Raw genomic sequence first — 22,650 nt, 5'->3', positions numbered from 1 at the left:
AAACTGAGCAATATATCTCCCCCGTGTGTACGGGGCTTTAGTGTAGCTGCAGCCCGTTATTCAGAGGTATTGTGAAACTCTATGTAAAAACAAATAACTAGTGGTGGCAATACAAATTGTCCCCTTTTAAGAGGTGCAGCTGTACTCAATATAATAAATACAACAATTTATATATAAAAAAATTAGTTTAATAAAAAAAATATAATGATAAAAAATAAATCAAGTAGTGTCCTCCAAATATACATAAACTTAATACCTGACCTACAACATATAACATAGAATAAAACAGCTGATGCTATCTACTGTCACATGTTTCTAATCATGAGGCTTGTATGGCTTAAGGTGCGTACACACGGGTGCAATTTCAGCACATATTGCTGGGAATATGGTCGCTGAGCGACCATATTGCCTGTGATTTGTGTGTGCTGTCGGCGATGAATCGCTGGGTGTGCGCTCCCGTGTGCAGCCCCTGATGGTCGCTGGTCACAGGAGCTTGCTCCTGAGATCAGCTATTTCCCTGCCTCTTCCCCCGGCAGAGTCTCCTGATTATCAGCGACCATCTCTGGTCGCTGTTGAACAGGAGAGACACTCACCAATATATTGCTCAGCAATATATTGCTAGCAATATATTGCTGAGCAATATATCTCCCCCGTGTGTGGCATTAGATTCAAAGACTGAATAAATCATAAATTCAGGCAATAAAGAAAAAGTCACTGCGTGATTACCAGTCCCACTTTGCGGCGTAAATGTCCCCTCTGACTATGCAATGTTGATAATAATTCCTTGTCTCGACACTATGGGTGACATTTAATAGGATTCCATTTTTAGTAAGGTTCAGTCCAGGTGTGCCGCCATGGGGATGGGTCGACAGGGTTCTAGGTAGACATGGATGAAGGTTGACAGGTGTCTAGGTCGACAAATGCATTAGGTAGACAGGTTGCGAGGTCAACATGTTTTTTTTCACTGTTTTTTTGAGCCGACATGTGCCGACAGGCGGTATTTCATGCCCTACCATCCACTCGGGTGTGGTGGGAGAATAATATAGTGTGCAGATCGCACTGAGGGACCAGTGCCCGAAGCATCGCGAGGGGCTGCAGTTGACTTCCGACTGTGTTGACATTCGGGTAAAAAAACTGTGAAAAACTCATGTCGACCTCACGACCTGTCGACCTAACCCATGTTGACCTAACGCATTTGTCGACCTAAACCCATGTCGACCTTGTCCCATGTCGACCTAGAACCCTATCGACCTAAGTCGGGTCGACAATACGATCCACACCCGCCGCCATGTGTGCTGTATAGTTCCAGGGGGGCCACCATGTGTGATGTATAATTCCAGGGGTGAGCCAAGTGTACTGTATAATTCATGGGGTGCTGCTAAGTCTGCCGTATCAGTCCAATGGAGCTGTCCTTTTTTTATTAAACAAATAAAAAAGGTTTAGGGGTTTTGTTACTGAAGGAGTGCTGCAATGTGTGCTGTATAATTCCATGTCTGGCATATCGGTCATGGGCTGTGACAGCAGCAGCCACTGTTATTCATGTTGTGTGTGGGTTTTTTTATGTGTTCACCGGATCAGTGCTCCGGATTTTGGCTTATCCATCTTGCCTTGTTGCCATGCATTCATTTAGTTTTTTGGTGTGACTGCCTCCTAGGCCACTGGGTATATGAGTGTGCTCCTAGTACTAAACCTTGACAGTTATATTCCTTTGATACTCTTAATATACTCTTTGTTCCTGGGGTTTTCTATGTTCCCAGAGATTGTCAGAGTTCCTAGCAAACTATTGTCTGAGATTATTGTAGAGTTCAGTTTATTCCAGCCTAGGACCAATCTAGGACCTCAGTGCAGCAGCTGTGTCCTAGTTTGCTCCAGTCTGTGTCTGAGTATTCCATCAAGCACACCTGCCGGGTGTGCTGTGAGATCCTGCCTGTGACAGAGAACAACTGCACCCAGTGTGTGAGATCTTGTCTGTGACAAGTTTCTGCCCAGAGCTGTTGTAAGTACAAGTTGCTTCCCCACACATTGTGGTGGAAGTCGCACGTTTCATTACAATCTGCCATTGGTATTCTCACAGTGCCAGCTGAAGCCATAGCTCATGTCCAAAGACAGAGTTATGGAGGTGGTTAGAGCACAGGACTAATCGCATGCTGACTTGTCTTGTTTATGTTTCTTGTTTGTTTGTCTCACGGCAGCTGCCGGAGATAGTGGTCTAGCCTTGCGTTGATGTCGCTTAGGCAGTTAGGTTGCAAGCCTATCCTCAATACCTTGGTTATAGTTCTTATTTGGTTTATTGCAATGGATTCACATTATATCAGTAAAAGCCTCAAATACTGTGTTCAGTCCTTGCCTGCAAGGTTGCATATTCTAGTCCATGTTCATCTGCAGAGCCTAGGTTATCTTTGTGTTATCTAGTGAGTTTATCCTCTTACTAGTACCCTGACTCAGTTGGGACTTTGTGTCACCGTAAAAGACCAGGTGGCTTGATCATTTTGAGTACAGGGTGGAGCTAGTCTGCCCTGGAAAGGCGACTATAAAGCTGTGTACACACGGGGGCGATAGGGGCTGAGATCACTTGAAATATGGTCGCTGGCGACCATATTTCCAGTGATGGGAGTGTGCCCCGGCGATAAATCACGGGGTGCGCGCTCCCGTTTTCAGCCCCATTCTAATCGCTGGTCGCAGGAGCTTTCTCCTGCGACCAGCTGATTACCTCTGCGGCTCCCCCAGCAGAGGTTCCCTTTCATCAGCGACCATCTGTGGTCACTGATGGAAAGGAGAAACTGAGCAATATATTGCTCAGCAATATATCTCCCCCGTGTGTAGTCTAAAGCACCTTACACACGGGGAGATATATTGCTCAGTTTCTCTTTTTCATCAGTGACCAGAGATGGTCGCTGATGAAAGGGAACCTCTGCCGGCGGTGCCGCAGAGGTAATCAGCTAGTCGCAAAAGCAAGCTCCTGCGACCAGCAATTAGAACGGGGCTGAAAACGGGAGCGCGCACCCGGCGATTTATCGCCAGGGTACATTCCCATCACTTGCAATATGGTCGCCAGCGACCATATTTCCAGTGATTTCAGCCTCTATCGCCCCCGTGTGTACACAGCTTAGGACCTATGCAAGTGCCTGCTGACTCAGGGTATAGTAATAGAGTCAGGCTCAGGTGCTGCTGTGGCTTCACCACCTTGGCCACAGAAGCACAATTCAGGCTGTAATCAACATCTTGCAGACCTGCCAGTCAGAGGAAGTGTAGACCCAGAGTTCATCCAAGATTATCATAACCGGTCCAGGGCGGCCACCATCTGTGCCGTATAATTCCTGGGGTGAGCCAAGTCTACCCTATAATTCATGGGGTGCTGCCATGTGTGCCATATCAGTCCAGGGGTGCTACGAAGTCTTGACCAAACAACTCTTTTAGACATCCATTGCTGGACTGGTCCAGCAATGGATGTCTAAAAGAGTTGTTTGGTCAAGACGCATAGAGTGCTGATCCCCCAATCTGTGATGTGTGTGTGTGTGTGTGTGTGTGTGTGTATATGTATATATATATATGTATATATATATATATGTATATATATATATATATATATATATATATATATATATATATATATATATATATATATATATACTTGCTGCGAGCTGGCACTCCAATGCAAAGCAGTCAATGGCCCCGGTGCCTTTAGCCGATTGAATACAACACAAATGGGTCCCGAAGGGTGGTCCAGAGAAACGGCACTCGCAGGTCTTGATAATGCAGAATTTAATATACAACGTTTCGGGGGTCCACAGCCCCCGTCGTCAGGTAACAGTACATGTAATAAAACCAATCACCTCACCTTATATCTAAGCGTGCAGCCAGTCAGCCGGGTCCACGGCGTCCTCACAGCTTCCGGGCGGAAGTTGTCATCCGACGCACTTCCGATCCGGCGTCCCCGTTGCCGGGATACCGCAAGCCTGTGACGTGATGCACGCTCGCATAGCATCACGTTGCCAGGCAACAGGTCTCCTGGAGTCAGTGCCGGAACCACGGCCTGACTTTGGCTGAAATAAAAACAAAAACAGAAAACTGTTACTTAGCTGCGATGGTATAGTGCAGCACTTAGAGACGTTTATAACATGCAAAATGGACCTCAATAGAAAAATGCAACAATTACAAACAGTAATGAAAGTCAAGCATTTGCAAATGCAATAAATGGCAATGTGATGAAAGACGTATATGCATTCCGATGTTCAGGGCTATAAGTACATAAATATTTTATAGTAATGCATTCCATGTTATACGTTCATTTAGGCCATTAGGAGAAACAGTTCCTAAACGGTAGATCCAGTTAGCCTCCAATTTGAGGAGGATCTTCTGTCGGTCTCCCCCTCTAGTGAGAGGGGGGACATGATCCACTATCATGTAGCGGAGGGATGATAAGGCATGGCCGCATTGTTTGAAGTGGGATGCCACTGGTTGGTCGTTCGGCTTATCAGCTAGGGCCGCCTTTATTGCGGACCTGTGAAGTGCCGCCCGCTCCTTGAACTGTCTAGTCGACATGCCGACATAGTACAGTCCACAAGGACAAATAATGATGTAGATAATGTACTTAGTACTGCAGGTGAGTACATGTTTGATCTTATATTCCTTTTGCAGATGAGGCTGTCTGAATGAGCAGCCAGTAATTAAGAATTGACAGGTGACACACTTTATACATTTGTAGCATCCTGGAGCTTTATACCTAATACTTGATTGTAGACTGGTGTCAAACCCTGTTATGTCGGAGTGGACCAGTTTGTCCCGAAGATTGCGTCCCCTGCGGTAACAGACCATTGATCTTGAAGTAGAAAAGCATTTAAGCTCTTTGTCTGTGGCTATGATAGGCCATAATGCCCGATTGGCCACAGGGAGTACGGGGCTATTAGCATCGTACGTGGTGGTCCAAGGGAAAACATCCTTATGCTGTCGGACATTGGGTTTTAGAAGATTTTTTCTATCCAGTTTAAGGACTTTTTGTTTAGAAATGAGTAAGTCCTTTTTGAGGTATCCCCGATCTTGAAATTTAGAGACAATGATGTCTAGTTGTTCCGGAAGCTCCTCAATATTGCTGCAAATACGGGCTGCTCTAAGCATCTGGGAATATGCCAACCCCTTCTTGAGAGGGGGCGGATGATGACTGCTGGCTAATAGCAGCGTATTCCTGTCAGTACTTTTGTAGTAGATGTTAGTAGAGATATGTCCATTTTTTAAAGAGACGGTGACATCTAAAAAGTTAATGCTCTCCCTGCTCCAATTGAAGGTTAATTTAATGGGCCCTGGTTCTTGATTGATGGTCTGCATGAGATCAATGAATTGCTGAGGGGTGCCCGACCACATCATGAACAAGTCATCGATGTATCGACATAGCAGAACGATGTATTGACTGTAGTCATTGTTGGCAAAGAACACTTTCTCTTGTGCCACCATAAATACATTGGCATAGGAGGGTGCCACAGCAGATCCCATGGCACACCCCTCTTGTTGTAAATACAACTGGCCATCAAATAAAAAGTAATTTCTGGTTAAGACCAGTTCCAGAAGCTGTAAGAATAAATTTTTATCAAAGGAAAAATTTTCGCCAAGGCCTTCCAGGAATCGCTGCATTGCTAGCAAACCTTGCTGGTGGGGTATGGACGTATACAATGCAGTGACGTCCATACAGCACAATAGTGAATCTGGAGTGATGTTTGAAGTCTGCTCCAGTCTGTTAAGAAAGCAGGTAGTGTCTTTTAAATGTGTGTCTTGTGTGACCACATGAGGTTGTATAAGGCAGTCCAACATTTGAGACACCGGCTGGTACAGACTATTCATCGCCGAAATTATCGGTCGTCCTGGGGGATATTTGGCATCTTTGTGTATTTTTGGTACACTATACAGTACTGGAATTACTGGATGTTTGGTGATGAGAGTGTTCAGCGTTTTTTGATCAATTTTTTTATCCAACAATGCTTTCTGCAAAATGCCTGTCAGTTCTTTACTATATGTCTCAGTAGGGTCAAAATTAAGCTTCTTATATACCTGTGTATTGGAAAGTTGTCCCAATAACTCCGACCTGTAGTCACTTAGATTTTGAATGATGATCGCCCCGCCCTTATCTGCGGGGCGTATTGTGATGCTTTTATCTTCACTCAAAGTTTTTAAAGCTTGATTCTCTTCTTTAGAAAGGTTGGAGTGATAGGGGGTAGGAGCAGCCGCAAATCTGGTCATAGATGTATCCATGAGACGAGTAAACGTTTTGATAGAGGCGTTATTAGAGGGGGGATCGAAAGAGGATTTACTATGTGACTGTAGAAAACCACTGACAGGGTTTTGAGCATTTTCAGTGGGGTGATGTTGGAAAAACTCACGCAATCTGAGTTTGCGGTTCATCCGATGTAGATCTAATTGCCATTCAAAGGCATTGTGTCGGTTTGTCGGGACAAAAGACAAGCCCCTCTGTAAAACCTTATGCTCTGTTGGTGTCAGTGGACGGTCAGATAAATTGAAGATATTATTTATTTCTTGTTTGTTGGTTTTGATGATCCTCTGCCCCTGGCCGCCTCTGCGGGTTTTTTTGTATCGCGACCCTTTCGGGTCGTGACCCCTAAAGGGGGTTTCTGTGCAGTGTTTTCGTCAGATTCATTAGGAGCAAAGTCACTATCAGAGGCTGATGACTGCTGTGTCCTCTCTCTGCCCTGGTGTCGACCGCGCCAACTGCGTCTTGGCTGTGAGTTGTAGCCTCTAGTGCTGGGTTCAGTACCGGTGATCCAACGGTAGACTTGGTTTGACTCATAGTCGGATTTAACCGTTGCCAACTTCGTTTTCTTAAAACGGGCCAATTCCCGGCGGTACGTTTCACACTGATTTTTGAGTTTGGTCGACCACGAATCAAATTCAGGGGCTTGTAGGAGTGTTGCACACTCAGTTCGGACAGCCTCCAATTTTTCTCTGGTGCTTTTAAGATCCTTGCCCGCTTCCTCCACCACCAGCAGCATCAAGTCCAGGCTGCATTTGTTAAGGACTGCAATCCAACGCCTGCAGAACTCTGGACTTGACCTGCCAATGGTGGGGACATTGCGGACCCGGAAGCCCCTCGGTATCAGGCGCTCTCTCCAATAATCAGATAGTGTCTGGCCATGTAGCAGATAGTCTATTTCCCGTTTTTGCAATTTGAGCAAAGTGTGGTATAGGTCCTCATTTTCTGGATTGCCAACTGGTTCCTGAGCAAATAGAATGCCTGCGGCATCATCTTCAGAAATGGTTAATATTTCCCCTATAGGGGCAATAATCACACCAGATTGTGTGCTTGAAGATTCCATAGTGCAGGAACAACGTTCAATCAGGTAGATGTGAAAACAAATGAAGGGGTGGGTGCCTTGCTCCTTGATATCCACTAGGGATGTCTGGATATACTTGCTGCGAGCTGGCACTCCAATGCAAAGCAGTCAATGGCCCCGGTGCCTTTAGCCGATTGAATACAACACAAATGGGTCCCGAAGGGTGGTCCAGAGAAACGGCACTCGCAGGTCTTGATAATGCAGAATTTAATATACAACGTTTCGGGGGTCCACAGCCCCCGTCGTCAGGTAACAGTACATGTAATAAAACCAATCACCTCACCTTATATCTAAGCGTGCAGCCAGTCAGCCGGGTCCACGGCGTCCTCACAGCTTCCGGGCGGAAGTTGTCATCCGACGCACTTCCGATCCGGCGTCCCCGTTGCCGGGATACCGCAAGCCTGTGACGTGATGCACGCTCGCATAGCATCACGTTGCCAGGCAACAGGTCTCCTGGAGTCAGTGCCGGAACCACGGCCTGACTTTGGCTGAAATAAAAACAAAAACAAAAACAAAAACAACGCCTCTATCAAAACGTTTACTCGTCTCATGGATACATCTATGACCAGATTTGCGGCTGCTCCTACCCCCTATCACTCCAACCTTTCTAAAGAAGAGAATCAAGCTTTAAAAACTTTGAGTGAAGATAAAAGCATCACAATACGCCCCGCAGATAAGGGCGGGGCGATCATCATTCAAAATCTAAGTGACTACAGGTCGGAGTTATTGGGACAACTTTCCAATACACAGGTATATAAGAAGCTTAATTTTGACCCTACTGAGACATATAGTAAAGAACTGACAGGCATTTTGCAGAAAGCATTGTTGGATAAAAAAATTGATCAAAAAACGCTGAACACTCTCATCACCAAACATCCAGTAATTCCAGTACTGTATAGTGTACCAAAAATACACAAAGATGCCAAATATCCCCCAGGACGACCGATAATTTCGGCGATGAATAGTCTGTACCAGCCGGTGTCTCAAATGTTGGACTGCCTTATACAACCTCATGTGGTCACACAAGACACACATTTAAAAGACACTACCTGCTTTCTTAACAGACTGGAGCAGACTTCAAACATCACTCCAGATTCACTATTGTGCTGTATGGACGTCACTGCATTGTATACGTCCATACCCCACCAGCAAGGTTTGCTAGCAATGCAGCGATTCCTGGAAGGCCTTGGCGAAAATTTTTCCTTTGATAAAAATTTATTCTTACAGCTTCTGGAACTGGTCTTAACCAGAAATTACTTTTTATTTGATGGCCAGTTGTATTTACAACAAGAGGGGTGTGCCATGGGATCTGCTGTGGCACCCTCCTATGCCAATGTATTTATGGTGGCACAAGAGAAAGTGTTCTTTGCCAACAATGACTACAGTCAATACATCGTTCTGCTATGTCGATACATCGATGACTTGTTCATGATGTGGTCGGGCACCCCTCAGCAATTCATTGATCTCATGCAGACCATCAATCAAGAACCAGGGCCCATTAAATTAACCTTCAATTGGAGCAGGGAGAGCATTAACTTTTTAGATGTCACCGTCTCTTTAAAAAATGGACATATCTCTACTAACATCTACTACAAAAGTACTGACAGGAATACGCTGCTATTAGCCAGCAGTCATCATCCGCCCCCTCTCAAGAAGGGGTTGGCATATTCCCAGATGCTTAGAGCAGCCCGTATTTGCAGCAATATTGAGGAGCTTCCGGAACAACTAGACATCATTGTCTCTAAATTTCAAGATCGGGGATACCTCAAAAAGGACTTACTCATTTCTAAACAAAAAGTCCTTAAACTGGATAGAAAAAATCTTCTAAAACCCAATGTCCGACAGCATAAGGATGTTTTCCCTTGGACCACCACGTACGATGCTAATAGCCCCGTACTCCCTGTGGCCAATCGGGCATTATGGCCTATCATAGCCACAGACAAAGAGCTTAAATGCTTTTCTACTTCAAGATCAATGGTCTGTTACCGCAGGGGACGCAATCTTCGGGACAAACTGGTCCACTCCGACATAACAGGGTTTGACACCAGTCTACAATCAAGTATTAGGTATAAAGCTCCAGGATGCTACAAATGTATAAAGTGTGTCACCTGTCAATTCTTAATTACTGGCTGCTCATTCAGACATCCTCATCTGCAAAAGGAATATAAGATCAAACATGTACTCACCTGCAGTACTAAGTACATTATCTACATCATTATTTGTCCTTGTGGACTGTACTATGTCGGCATGTCGACTAGACAGTTCAAGGAGCGGGCGGCACTTCACAGGTCCGCAATAAAGGCGGCCCTAGCTGATAAGCCGAACGACCAACCAGTGGCATCCCACTTCAAACAATGCGGCCATGCCTTATCATCCCTCCGCTACATGATAGTGGATCATGTCCCCCCTCTCACTAGAGGGGGAGACCGACAGAAGATCCTCCTCAAATTGGAGGCTAACTGGATCTACCGTTTAGGAACTGTTTCTCCTAATGGCCTAAATGAACGTATAACATGGAATGCATTACTATAAAATATTTATGTACTTATAGCCCTGAACATCGGAATGCATATACGTCTTTCATCACATTGCCATTTATTGCATTTGCAAATGCTTGACTTTCATTACTGTTTGTAATTGTTGCATTTTTCTATTGAGGTCCATTTTGCATGTTATAAACGTCTCTAAGTGCTGCACTATACCATCGCAGCTAAGTAACAGTTTTCTGTTTTTGTTTTTATTTCAGCCAAAGTCAGGCCGTGGTTCCGGCACTGACTCCAGGAGACCTGTTGCCTGGCAACGTGATGCTATGCGAGCGTGCATCACGTCACAGGCTTGCGGTATCCCGGCAACGGGGACGCTGGATCGGAAGTGCGTCGGATGACAACTTCCGCCCGGAAGCTGTGAGGACGCCGTGGACCCGGCTGACTGGCTGCACGCTTAGATATAAGGTGAGGTGATTGGTTTTATTACATGTACTGTTACCTGACGACGGGGGCTGTGGACCCCCGAAACGTTGTATATTAAATTCTGCATTATCAAGACCTGCGAGTGCCGTTTCTCTGGACCACCCTTCGGGACCCATTTGTGTTGTGTGTATATATATATATATATATATATATATATATATATATATATATATATATATATATATATATATATATATATATATATATATATATATATATATATATATATATATATATATATATATAATGGCTGTTGGGACGTCCCAACAGTCATGACCCTTGCCTGTTGTCGGCCTGCTCACCTGTTATTCGGCAGGCAGGATTTAATGTCCCACCTGCCAAATGACGAAAATATGGCTCGTCCGCAGAACGTCGAGATACAGCCATGAACTTAACAATCCACAGCCGTTCTCAGCAACACGGGCCCGACTTCTTTTAAAGTCGGGCCCGTTCTGCCAAGATGTCTCTTCAATGCTCTCAGCAAAGACAGCAATGAATAGGCACCCACCGCTATTTCACCCATTGGAAATAGCGACGGGGTATTGAATACCGCCCTATTTCTAAAATGACTGTTTAGAGCTGATTGTTGGATGGTACTTTTTCTCTTTCCAATCTTTATTTCTAAAATACTATATTTTTCACTAGCAAATCTAGTGAAAATATGAAGCGCTGCTTAGATCAGCAAAAAGGATAATTATCCACATATCCGAAAACACATAAATAACACAAAAACATACACAAATCAAACAAAAATCCCCCTTATGGAATGCAGTGATTTAAAAAAAAAAATATTTTCCATATTAAAGTATATATAAAAAAAATCTATGAGGCTTGGGGCCTTATTCTGGTACACTCTCAGAGGGTTATTTTGGTTCACTCTCTCTGACAAATTCCTTCTTAGATGGACAAAACCATGTGCACTGCAGGGGGGGGGGGGGGGGGGGGGGCAGATGTAAAATGTGAGTTATTTTGTTTCTGTGCAGGTAAAATACTGGCTGCTTTATTTTTACACTGCAATATAGATGTCACTTTGAAGTAAAACCCCACCCAAATCTAACACTCTCTGCACAAGTAAATCTACCTCTCCTGCAGTGCACATGGTTTTGTCCATCTAAGAAGGAATTTGTCAGAAAAAGTTAACCAAAATAACCCCCTCAGAGGCAAATTCCTTCTGAAATGGACAAAACCATGTGCACTGCAGGTGGGGCAAATGTAATTTGTGCAGAGAGAATTAGATTTGGGTGGGGTTTTACTTCAAAGTGAGATCTACATTGCAGTGCACATGGTTTTGTCCATTTGAGAAGGAATTTGCCTTTGTGAGTGAACAAGAATAAGGCCCTTGGTAGAGACTAAAGTTCTTCACACTTGTGCTTAGTATGAGGCTGTACACAAGGATATATGCATGGATTGTGTTAATTCTCCATGAAGGTATTTTCTTCAGCAAGTCCTCTATAAATTATGTGATTATTTAAATTTTTAATAGACCATCTCAATGCTTTTAGAGTGACTTTAATGGTAGTTTTGCTTACCCCAGTATTCAGTCTTCCTAAATCAGTGATGGCTAACTTTGACACTCAAGCTGTTGTTGAACTACACATCCCAGCATGCCATGCTACAGTTTTGCTATTTGGCCATGCTAAAACTTGATGCAGGGCACCTGCTTTTTCAAAGTGTGTCACTAGAGCAGGGGTTCTCAAACTCGGTCCTCGGGACCCCACACAGTTCACATTTTCCAGCTCACCCAGCAGGTGCACTCATTATTCATTGACACATTTTAAATGATCCACAGGTGGAGCTATTCACTTGTGATTCTATGAGGAGACCTGCAAAACATGCACTGTGTGGGTTCCAGTGGACCGAGTTTGAGAACCTGTGCGCTAGAGTGATCCACTCACATGTAGGACATTAGCGATGTATGTCTGTTAATCCTTTGTAGATTCAGTTTCCGTTTAGTCATCAGTTCCTTTCAGTGATCTTAGGGGTAGCACTGCCTATTTACAGCTTCCCAGGGGCCCAGATAATGCATTTCTCCACCTCTCCTATGTGTCAGCGGCTTCCTCAGATAAGTTACATCTAGGAATACCAAGTTAATAACAATGTAACAGCTGTACATACTGTACCTTTCAAAACCAAAGTAACACATATGAGTACTGTATTCCTATAATGTTGGGTAGAAGCAATTGCTGAGTCTTTTTAAATAGTCATTCAGTATAGCAAAGTCATGTCTATAGAAATGAATGAGGCTCCAAATTTCCCTTGTACAGTGAACCAATTTCACAGTATTTTGAGTAGGGGCCAAGAGAACGGATGCCTGGAAAATGTTCCTTTTTTAACATGAAATGCAGCTTTGATCAAGCAGTGAGCTGGCTTTCATCAAACCCTGTCTGCTGAACAGAATCTATCACATATATATTTATTTATTTCTTGAACAAGACTTCAAAGGATGTTTCCCAGCAAAAAGCCAAATATCACGCATATCGATACAGCAAAATGACTCTGTTCTTGGTTTTAGTAGGATTTATAATAACAAAAATACCTTCCACTGAGGCTTTCATCCAATTGGTATCATCCTATGAAGGTTCTGTATTTACACTGCACATTCATCCATGTTCACAACCCTTACTTATATATTCATGGTGCTCTGGTCTACTTGACAGCATTCTGAATGGAGACTTTGTTGTTATCATGCAATCCTTTGAGATAGATTGCTTGTTTGACATGTTAGAAAAGCAAAAGCTCTTTCCCAGCTGTAATTACATACAGTGTGTTCCACTTAATTAAAGTATTTAAAAGAAATGGCAGCCATTTTAAATGAAAGGTGTTTTTTTATGCATATTAAATCTCTTTACTATACCAGTATACTGTAAAACAGTGTTTGGTACTTGTTTAGTTTCACGGCGGCAGCGTGAGACGCTTAAGCTTGAATACGGCGGCACGCATCCTCCCGACCTTTTCATACCCCCACTATCCACGTCGGCATGGAGTTGATTTTATATAGTGTGGCGAGCCTGAAGCGTGGCGAGCGCAGCGGAATACATGTAAGGTTATCCGTGTCCCCTCGCGGGGCGCGCTGCGCTCGCCATGCTTTGGGCTTGGTGGCTCGCTGCACTCGTCACACTATATAAAATCAACTCCACACTGACGTGGTTAGTGGGGGTATGAAAAGGTCGGGAGGACACGTACTGCGTCCCCTCACGGGGCTCGCCGCGCTTCGGGATGGCGTGGATGGTGGAATAAACAAGGTTGACAGCTGTTACGTCGACTACTGTCATTGTGAAATGGTTTAACTGTGTTTTACACACTGTACCCCTATACCCCACTGAATTTTGTGTCTACTGCTTGGACGCTACAGCTGATGGATGCCACAGGAGAGAGGATATCATGCGGGCACAAGCGCTGTGTGAGAGGCGCTCACTAGGCTTCACAGGAGCTTAGGAGTAGCAGCGCTGGGCTGCCTTAGAGGAGTCAGCGTAGCATGCTGACAACGTACATTACAGAAGTAAGGCGGGTACTTGTTTAGTTTCACATCCTCGTGCTGCCGCCCTCAAACTAAGCAGCTGGCAAGATTCCAGAATTCAAACAGTCGCTACGCAGTTTGGCAAGCTGCCAATATTCAAGCTAGAGCGTCTCACGCTGCCGCCGTGAAACTAAACAAGTACCCAGTATTTCTTTACTAAGTTGTAAGAAAGTGTATGACTATTCTATTTTGAGGGCTGTTTCTTTTACAGTCTGGAGTTCTAGTTCAACAGTATGCTTTGCACTACATCCCCATGTGTGAATTTCAATTTGTTTAAATGATCTTGTGACGAACCTGACTTGGTTCCTAGTTTATTTTCTAGTTTCCCAGTGTTCCAGACTTGTTTGTGTTCATGCTGCTGCTGCATTCCAGGCTAATTAAACACCTGTGAGGATTCCTGACCTTCTGATTCCAGCACTGGTAACATGATCCAGGTATATCCAGGAAGCTCCACTTCCTTGTTCTGATCCAATTGCTGGTGCAACCAGTAGCCAATCCCCAACTACCTTGGGGTATATAGGTCAGGCCTCTGGCACTACCTCATGGCCTTGAACAACTAGTCTTATCCCTCTGTGACTTCCCAGAAGTCAGCGTTCTACACTCCAGGTTCCCTGTTCCAGAGTTACCTACATGCTGTACCTGTGATCTGCTGCTGCCAAGCAGCTCCCTGATTTACCCACCATCTGCCAGATTACCTTCCAGCTATTACCATCTATGGCTTATACTAAAAGTAGCCTTCCATTTATCACCAGCAGAGATCACTACTGGCTTCCAAGCCATTCATCTCATCATCGACTTCCTAGTGAACACCGTAAAATGCAGTCCACTGCTCCCAGTCCGATAAATCCACTGCTCCCAGGCCGACACAGGCATCGACTTCCAAGTTAACGCAGTCCACGGTTCCCAGGCCAGCTCCAAGGTCGACACAGTCATTGTCTCCCAGGTCGACACAGTCATTGTCTCCCAGGTCGACACAGTCATTGTCTCCCAGGTCGACACAGTCATTGTCTCCCAGGTCGACACAGTCATTGTCTCCCAGGTCGACACAGTCATTGTCTCCCAGGTCGACACAGTCATTGTCTCCCAGGTCGACACAGTCATTGTCTCCCAGGTCGACACAGTCATTGTCTCCCAGGTCGACACAGTCATTGTCTCCCAGGTCGACACCGACATTGTCTCCCAGGTCGACACCGACATTGTCTCCCAGGTCGACACCGACATTGTCTCCCAGGTCGACACCGACATTGTCTCCCAGGTCGACACCGACATTGTCTCCCAGGTCGACACCGACATTGTCTCCCAGGTCGACACCGACATTGTCTCCCAGGTCGACACAGTCATTGACACCCCCCCCCCTAGGTTGACACAGTCATTGACCCCCCCCCCCCCAGGTTGACACAGTCATTGACCCCCCCCCCCCCCCCCAGGTCGACACAGTCATTGACACCCTCCGGTACTTGTTTCCTAGCACAGTGCCAGTGATAAAAATTGTATCCATCGGGACCCCCCGAAATCGTGTCCATCGCATGCAACCAAGTCACATGCGATGCGATGGACGCGATTTTTACATTGGAATCAATGTAAAATGGTCCCTGAGACCTGATTTTACATTGGCCCCAATGTTAAATGGCCCCCAGACCCCAATTTTTATTGTATCCCAACCCTGATGGGTCAAATGCCTCCCCATTGTTAATGCCACCCCACGATCAACGCCAACCCGAAGCATGGCGAGCTGCGGCAGTAAGCGTCCTCCGACCTTTTCATACTCCCACTATCCACGTCGGCGTGGAGTTGATTTCATATGGTGTGGCGAGCCACCGTGCCCGAAGCGTGGCGAGCGCAGCCGCGTTACTTTACAGGTATTAAGCGTCCCCTCGCGGGGCTCGATGCGCGCGCCATGCTTCGGGCTCGGTGGCTCGCTGCGCTCACCACACTATATACAATCAACTCCACACCAACGTGGATAGTGGGGTACGAAAAGGTCGGAGGACGCGTACCGCCACCCCTCGCGGGCTCGCCATGCTGGGTTGTCTTTCATCGTGGGGTGCTGTTAACAATGGGGGGGAGGGGCCTTTTGGCATGTAAAATACCCATAAGGGTGGGTATACAATGAAAAATTGGGTCCATTGGCCCATTTAACATTGTTCCCTATGTAAAATCACGTGCATCGGTCGCATCGCATGCCATAACTTAAGGCATGCGATGGACGCGATTTTTTTAATTGTCAAGGAAAAGGCTAAAAATAGCCCTGAAATCGCGTTGGTAAACTTAAGGTATGCGATCACCTACGACAGGTGCCGTGCTAGTAAACAAGTACCACCCCCCCACCAGGTTGACACAGTCATTGACCCCCCCAACCAGGTTGACACAGTCATTGACCCTCCCCCAATGTCGGGGACCTACCCAATGAGATTACTTTGATGTTTGGAGGATAGACTTACAATACTGGCCAATTTTTGCTGAAAAACCTTGTTGATCTGGTATAACTATTAAATTTGTTATAACTGTAATGGTGCATCTGCTCTGTTGTATCTGTATTGGGTACTTCACGGCGCCACCGCTCGCACAGTCTGTCTCAGAAACTTGGCAGACTGCCAGACGCTCGCGTGCCGCTCTAGCTATAATGTAACGTGATGTAGCGTAGCGCTGCGCGTGCCACTCTAGCTGAAATGTAATAAAATGTACCGTGTAAAAAGGAGACAAACGGGGCTTCTAAATCGCACACCGCTACCACAAAGGGGTGTCCCCAATGTAGACGCTAAAATTTTAGGCGCTTTGAGACGCATTTAGCGGCTGAATTAACACTCCCGGCACTTCTGCTTAACCGCGCGCGGACAGTGTTACGTAGTCAGTCAGAGCGCTATGCAGTTAGCGTAGTCAGTCAGTCAGCAGTAGCCCTGTGTGAGAGACTGAGGTGCATAATGGCAGTGGCGAACCTGACTATGGCGATGGAGCGTCTGACGCTGTTTAATCTGCCGCAGACGGAGGAGGAGGTGGTGGCTTTCTTGCAGGCCCGCCAGTTCCTACCGCAGACCATGACCTGCCCCAATGGCCACCCCTTGAGGCTCAGTGTAAAGGAGCGCATGTGGCGCTGCCACATTCGCAGCTGCCGCAAGAAGGTGAGCATCAGGTCTGCTCAGTGGTTTCGGGGGTCTCATCTCAGCTTTGTGACCCTCATCCGCTTCCTATATTGCTGGGCAGAAGAGCTGACCAGCATTAAATTCTGTGACAGACAGCTGAATATTTCGCAGAAAACAGCCGTGCAATACAATAACTTGATTAGGGAGGCCTGCACGGTGGACCTGCTGGCGCAGCCTCAGCGGCGAATCGGAGGCCCGGGTCATGTCATCGAGGTCGACGAGAGCCTCTATGTAAAGAGGAAAAGTAATGTTGGACGGCTCCTGCCCCAGCAGTGGGTATTCGGGGGCATATCCTGGGAGACCGGGCAGTGCTTCATGACTGCGGTGGAGCGGCGGGATGCAGCCACCCTGATGGCTGCTATCGAGGCCCATGTTGAGCCCGGCACCACCGTCTACAGGGACTATTAAAGGGCCTACAACACCCAGCAACTCCAGCAGGCCGGTTACGTCCACGGGAAGGTGAATCATAAGTTCAACTTCGTTGACCCGGACACTGGGGTGCACATCCAGAATATCGAGCGCCTCTGGGGCAGCTGCAAGTGGCGTAATAAGCGCCAAAGGGGTACCGCTATCACCTGGACTCCTACCTCCAGGAGTTTATGTGGAGGCAGAGTTTAGGCGCCCAGAACCCCTTCCTACGCATCTTGCATGCTCTGACCCTGCTCCCCCTGGTCGAGAAGGAGGATGAGAGCGCCAAGCCGACTGACTCCTCTGAAAGTGGTGACGTTGACACAGCAGATCCTTCCTGTGCAAGTGCTGGCGGTGACATCGACGCAGAAGCTCCTTCCTGTTCTACCGATTGATCATGACTTTTTAATTAATGTTGGACTTGTTCTTACGCTGATTACTTACATGTCATTCAAATCATTTATATTCTCCAGTTATCTTCCAGTTAAATTTCAACTAAAAAAATTTAACAGTTGCCGAAAATGTCGTCTTTACTGTCTCAGGTGTGTGACTGTGCAGGTGTGAATGTGTTCCTGAATCAGCACCACTATCCACGCCCACCCGAAGCGTGGCGAGCGCAGCGGTACGTATCCTACGACCTTTTTATACCCCCACTATCCACGTCGGCGTGGAGTTGAGAATAGAAAGTGTGGCAAGCGCAGCGAGCCACCGAGCCCGAAGCATGGCGAGTGCACGCGGATACCTTCACAGCTATCCGCGTCCCCTCGCGGGCTTCACAGGTGTCAGCGTCCTCTCGTGGGGCTCGCCACGCTTCGGGCTCGGTGGCTCGCTGTGCTCGCCACACTTTCTATTCTCAACTCCACACCGACGAGGATAGTGGGGGTATGAAAAGGTCGTAGGACGCGTACCGCCGCCCCTTGCGGGGCTCGCTGTGCTAGCCACGCTTCGGGTGGGCATGGATAGTGGGATTTACAAGGTCGACAGCTGTGGGGTCGACTAGTGGCACTGAGGGTGGGTTTTAATAGTGTACCCCTAGACCCAGCTGAATTTAGATGCTTTTGCGTCTAAATTTAGATGTATCCCTACACCCAACTAAATCCAGATGCTTTAGCGTCTGGATTTAGATGCCCCAACACCTTAGCGGCTTGCAGGGAGCCTAGATTCAGACGCTTAAGCGTCTAAATCCAGACTCCCCGGCTTCTTAGCAGCCAGCAGGGGGCCGCCTGGATTCAGACGCTTTTGCGTCTGAATCCAGGCGTCCCCCCTCCTTCTTAGCGGCTTGCAAGGCGCCTGGATTCAGACGGTTTTGCGCCCCCCTCCTTCTTACGGCTTGCAGGGAGTGTGAATCCAGGCGCTTTTCATCGCCTAGCTCCAGACTGCAAGCCTTCTTAGCGGCTTGCAGGTAAGGCTTGATTCAAACGCTTTTGTGTCTGAATTTAGCGTGTACATGGGGGACACAGCGGTGTGCCGGGGTGTGTAGTTTAGAAGCCCCGGCATGTCAGCGTTGTGCCCGTGGTGTCTCCACTTGCCCCCGTTGTCAGCGGTGCCCAGGCTCTGCCTGTTTCACTGTGGAACTACAAGTACCACAGTGACCTGTCAGCGCCTGGGCAGCGCGCTGCTGCTGGCCGGCCGCTACACTGTAAACGTAGAGCTAGAGCGGCACAAGCTCAGTCAGACAGCGCTAGAGCGGCAAGCGCACAGTTAAACAGAGCCTCTGGCAGGCTGCCAAGTTTCTGTTACAGACTGTGCGCGCGGTGGCGCCGTGAAACTACACAAGTACCCTGTATTGCACTATTGGGCCATACACACGAGATGAGTACAGCCCCATTTCTAAGCGATCTGTATAGATCACTTAGAAATGGCGCACTGGAATGCTCCATATGTATGGCCCTCGGCAACGGCAATTTGTGGTACAGTGACTCAGACACTACATATATATAGATGATGGTTATCTAATTGGTATACTGTAAGATGGTACATAATTACAGATATTATTGAAATGAGTCTTTGTGCATAGTATTTATCGAATAAAATTAAATATGCTTTTCTTTCTTTTTCCTTTTTGTGTTTTGCATCGCACATTTTATAATCCTTTTGTATAAACATGAACAATATTTTGATATACAATAGGAAGATCAGGAAAAATAAAAGCATGACACAAGTTAGATTTGTGAAGACAAAGAGGGTATTTTCTCCCTTATTGCAACATAAAATAATAATCCCTCAAATATGTAATTGCCAAGTCTCTTAGAAAACAAAGAATTGTACGCTAGAGACTACATATATTATAAAGACGTAGGTAGCTGCGAGAAATAGCTTGCGAGATGTCAGCAGGTGGTGCTGTGGAACAAAAAAAAAAGATAATTTCATACATTATTTAGAGCACACATTTGGTTTGATGAAAGTATGCCATTTTATTTTTTTTAACATTTGCTTGTCACTTTAAGGCATAAGGTTTTGGGAGGATATTGAAAAGGAAAATAAATAAATAAAAAAGGGCAATATCAAGTTTTCATTACTCAAACTGAAATGAGTTTTCTCTAAAAATAAAAAGAGGCTTATTTGTACAGTGTGTTTTCATTTCCTCAAATGATAATGTAAAGTCCTTATAAGCAATTTTCTACACAAAAAAAAGACACTGTGGTATAAACACTTGTGTGTAGAATGGTTAATCTAATACATAGATCTGTGTGTGTTTTTTTCTATGCTGGCTTATTCCTTTAAACATTCTTTGTATTTCCTTATCATATATATATTTTAAGATGCAAATCGCATCATTTAGCCCCTCCCCCCCCCTATCCACGGACCCGTAAATTGATGTGGCTGCCTGTCATGGGGGGTGGGTCGGGGCTTGGTGACGTCAGCCTCGCCCCGCCGCCACAACGTAGCCTCGCCCCGCCCCCCTTTCACTCCTCTCCGGGCTTCTCCCGGAGAGGAGTTTTCAAAAGTCGGCAAATATGAGATACGTCTAGTGTCTGTGAGTCTCAATAATACTGCCATCTGCTGGCAGGAAATTAAACTACATCTCTTTCTCACACATGCACAAACACAGAAGGTAGCAGACAAGCTTTCAAAGCTTTTGCTTTGAGCGGGCTTACTCGTGGTAGATATGCATGTTACAGTGATTTTGTTTTTTGTTTTTTTGCAAAATTGGAAAATTAACTTTCAAAATATAATTGTTGTGTTTAAAATTTATTTGGCACAGCTAACCCTAGACCACACAAATATTGGCTACATCATGAATTGTCATTATCTATCTTGGTGAACATGGAATTCATAACCAAGTATGGAAGATTTCCACATTGTCTTCTGTGGTTCTACTGTAGAATACTTCATTTGTGAGTAACATTCATTTTGTTTTTTAAATAATGTAGAGTATTATGTGAAGTATATTACCAACATTTTTATTGTGCTCAGCAGTTTCTACATTAAGCCTTTCCACTAGCATTTATCAGTCCCAAATGTACAATAATATATTTTTTGTTATAACTTTTAAGAAGTATACAGATTATTTTTGTTAGATATAGTGCTTTTAAACATGACCTGTTAACAATCTTCATATGAATGTGTGTGAGTATGTATTTGTATTCCACACCTTCCATGAATGTGTAATGATTAACAATACTGCCTCACAGCACTGAGGTCATGGGTTGGATTCCTGCCATGGCCCTAACTGTGCAGAGTTTGTATATTCACCCCATACTTGCGTGGGTTTCCTCCGGGTACTCCGGTTTCCTCCCACAATCCAAAAATATACTGGTAGGTAATTGGCGCCAAACAAAATTAACCTTAGAATGAAGGTATGTGCGAGAACATGAGGTAGGGAATATAGAGATAAACTCCACTGGAGCAGGGATTGATTGTCCAAATATTGAAAAAAAAATCTGAAAAAGTGCTGCAGAATATGTGTGCACTATTTAAATAACCATATAAAAAATATATTTATTAACAAATTGGTCTAGATACTGTAAATTTCTATTTGTGTGTGTGTGTGTATATATATATATATGTGTATATATATAGATAGATAGATCCGGAAATCCGGCACTCCCAGGGTTAATAGTTGCTGTTATGCTGCGGTGCCTTCCTTGTGGGGAGCCCAGGTAGGAGCATTGGATGCGGCACTCATCAGTCTTTGCACTTAAAATCTTTTATTCCGTTCCAACAGTTTCGCGGTTACCCCCCTTCGTCAAGGATAAGCAGTACACAAGTGCCTCAGTACAGAGAATCACAATATATACATACAACACGTACACTCCCTCCCGCCAACACCACACTTAATCAGGACACCACAGGGGCTCACCTGTTCGAACATCCACTGCTTCCGTCACATCTGTCAAGTAACTCAGTACCGAACAGCCGGGCAAACATATGAAGACGCTCACCACCGAGACCGCTACATCGCCTAGGCAACAGCTGAAGCATGGTGACGTCATCCGTGTGTGCACAGAAACTCCGGAGCGGCTGTCAAACCCGCAACCACCAATGCCACTGGATGTCAGTCCGGGCACAAGGGAACGCGTGCAATGAAGCCACAGCCAGAGTCTGAGTCACTGCGAAAATGGTTGCCTGGGCAACCTTAACAACAATGTATTGTCAATCAATGTACAAATCATTAAATCATACAAGTTCAGTACTGCATAAATATGTATAAATTTACATGCACAGTCAGGAAAAGCACGCACCTGTGAGTACACGCAGGGGAGCGTGGAAACTAGAATGGGTGTGTGTGTGTGTGTGTGTGTGTGTCTGTCTGTCTATGTGTATATACTGTATTTGTATATCTTATACCATTCTAGATATGCACGGTTTTCATTTGACCTAAAGTGTAGTTAAATGTGTTGTATTTTGATGCATGATATGCTGTGATAAAGAATTTATCCCCCAATATATAAATTGCAACATAACCTTTAATACAGTAACCGTACTAGAGAAGCACACCGAAAAGAAGCGTTTCTGTTCTCCTGCCATTATATTGTTTTGCGGTTCCTTTGCCATCCTAACCTGCAAATCCATTGTTCATCTTCCCTAGAATGGGATAAAACCTTTGACACGGTGATATTACATTTATGTAGTGCTTCTAATTCAGCTAGTGGACACCTACCTAGCATTCACACAAAACCACTGCAAAGTATCAGAAAGTCCATGTGATTTTTTTTTTTCCATATCATCTGTACGTTTTTTACCTTTTAACGCTAATCCTTTTTAGACCATGTTGTAATTGCAGTTTATGAAAGGTTGATGCTGTAATTTCGACAAAATGGTAACATGAACCCAAT

The 22,650-nt window shown here is 45.4% G+C and overlaps 1 long non-coding RNA gene across 2 annotated transcripts in view; it reads left to right on the top strand.

The window, feature by feature from the left end:
- The window catches only part of LOC146006989 (uncharacterized), a 40,494-nt gene that overhangs the window by 7,905 nt on the left and 9,939 nt on the right, over positions 1-22,650 (top strand). For both annotated transcript variants that reach the window (XR_014444169.1, XR_014444168.1), the window contains exon 2: positions 20,577-20,709. This is a non-coding gene — a long non-coding RNA (uncharacterized LOC146006989). The remainder of the gene's footprint in view (positions 1-20,576; positions 20,710-22,650) is intronic.

This window comes from Crinia signifera, chromosome 6, assembly GCF_055691185.1.
Source record: "Crinia signifera chromosome 6, ASM5569118v1, whole genome shotgun sequence".
NCBI lineage: Eukaryota > Metazoa > Chordata > Amphibia > Anura > Myobatrachidae > Crinia > Crinia signifera.
Note: the sequence above shows the minus strand (reverse complement) of the source record. Positions and strands in the feature narration are given on the sequence as shown.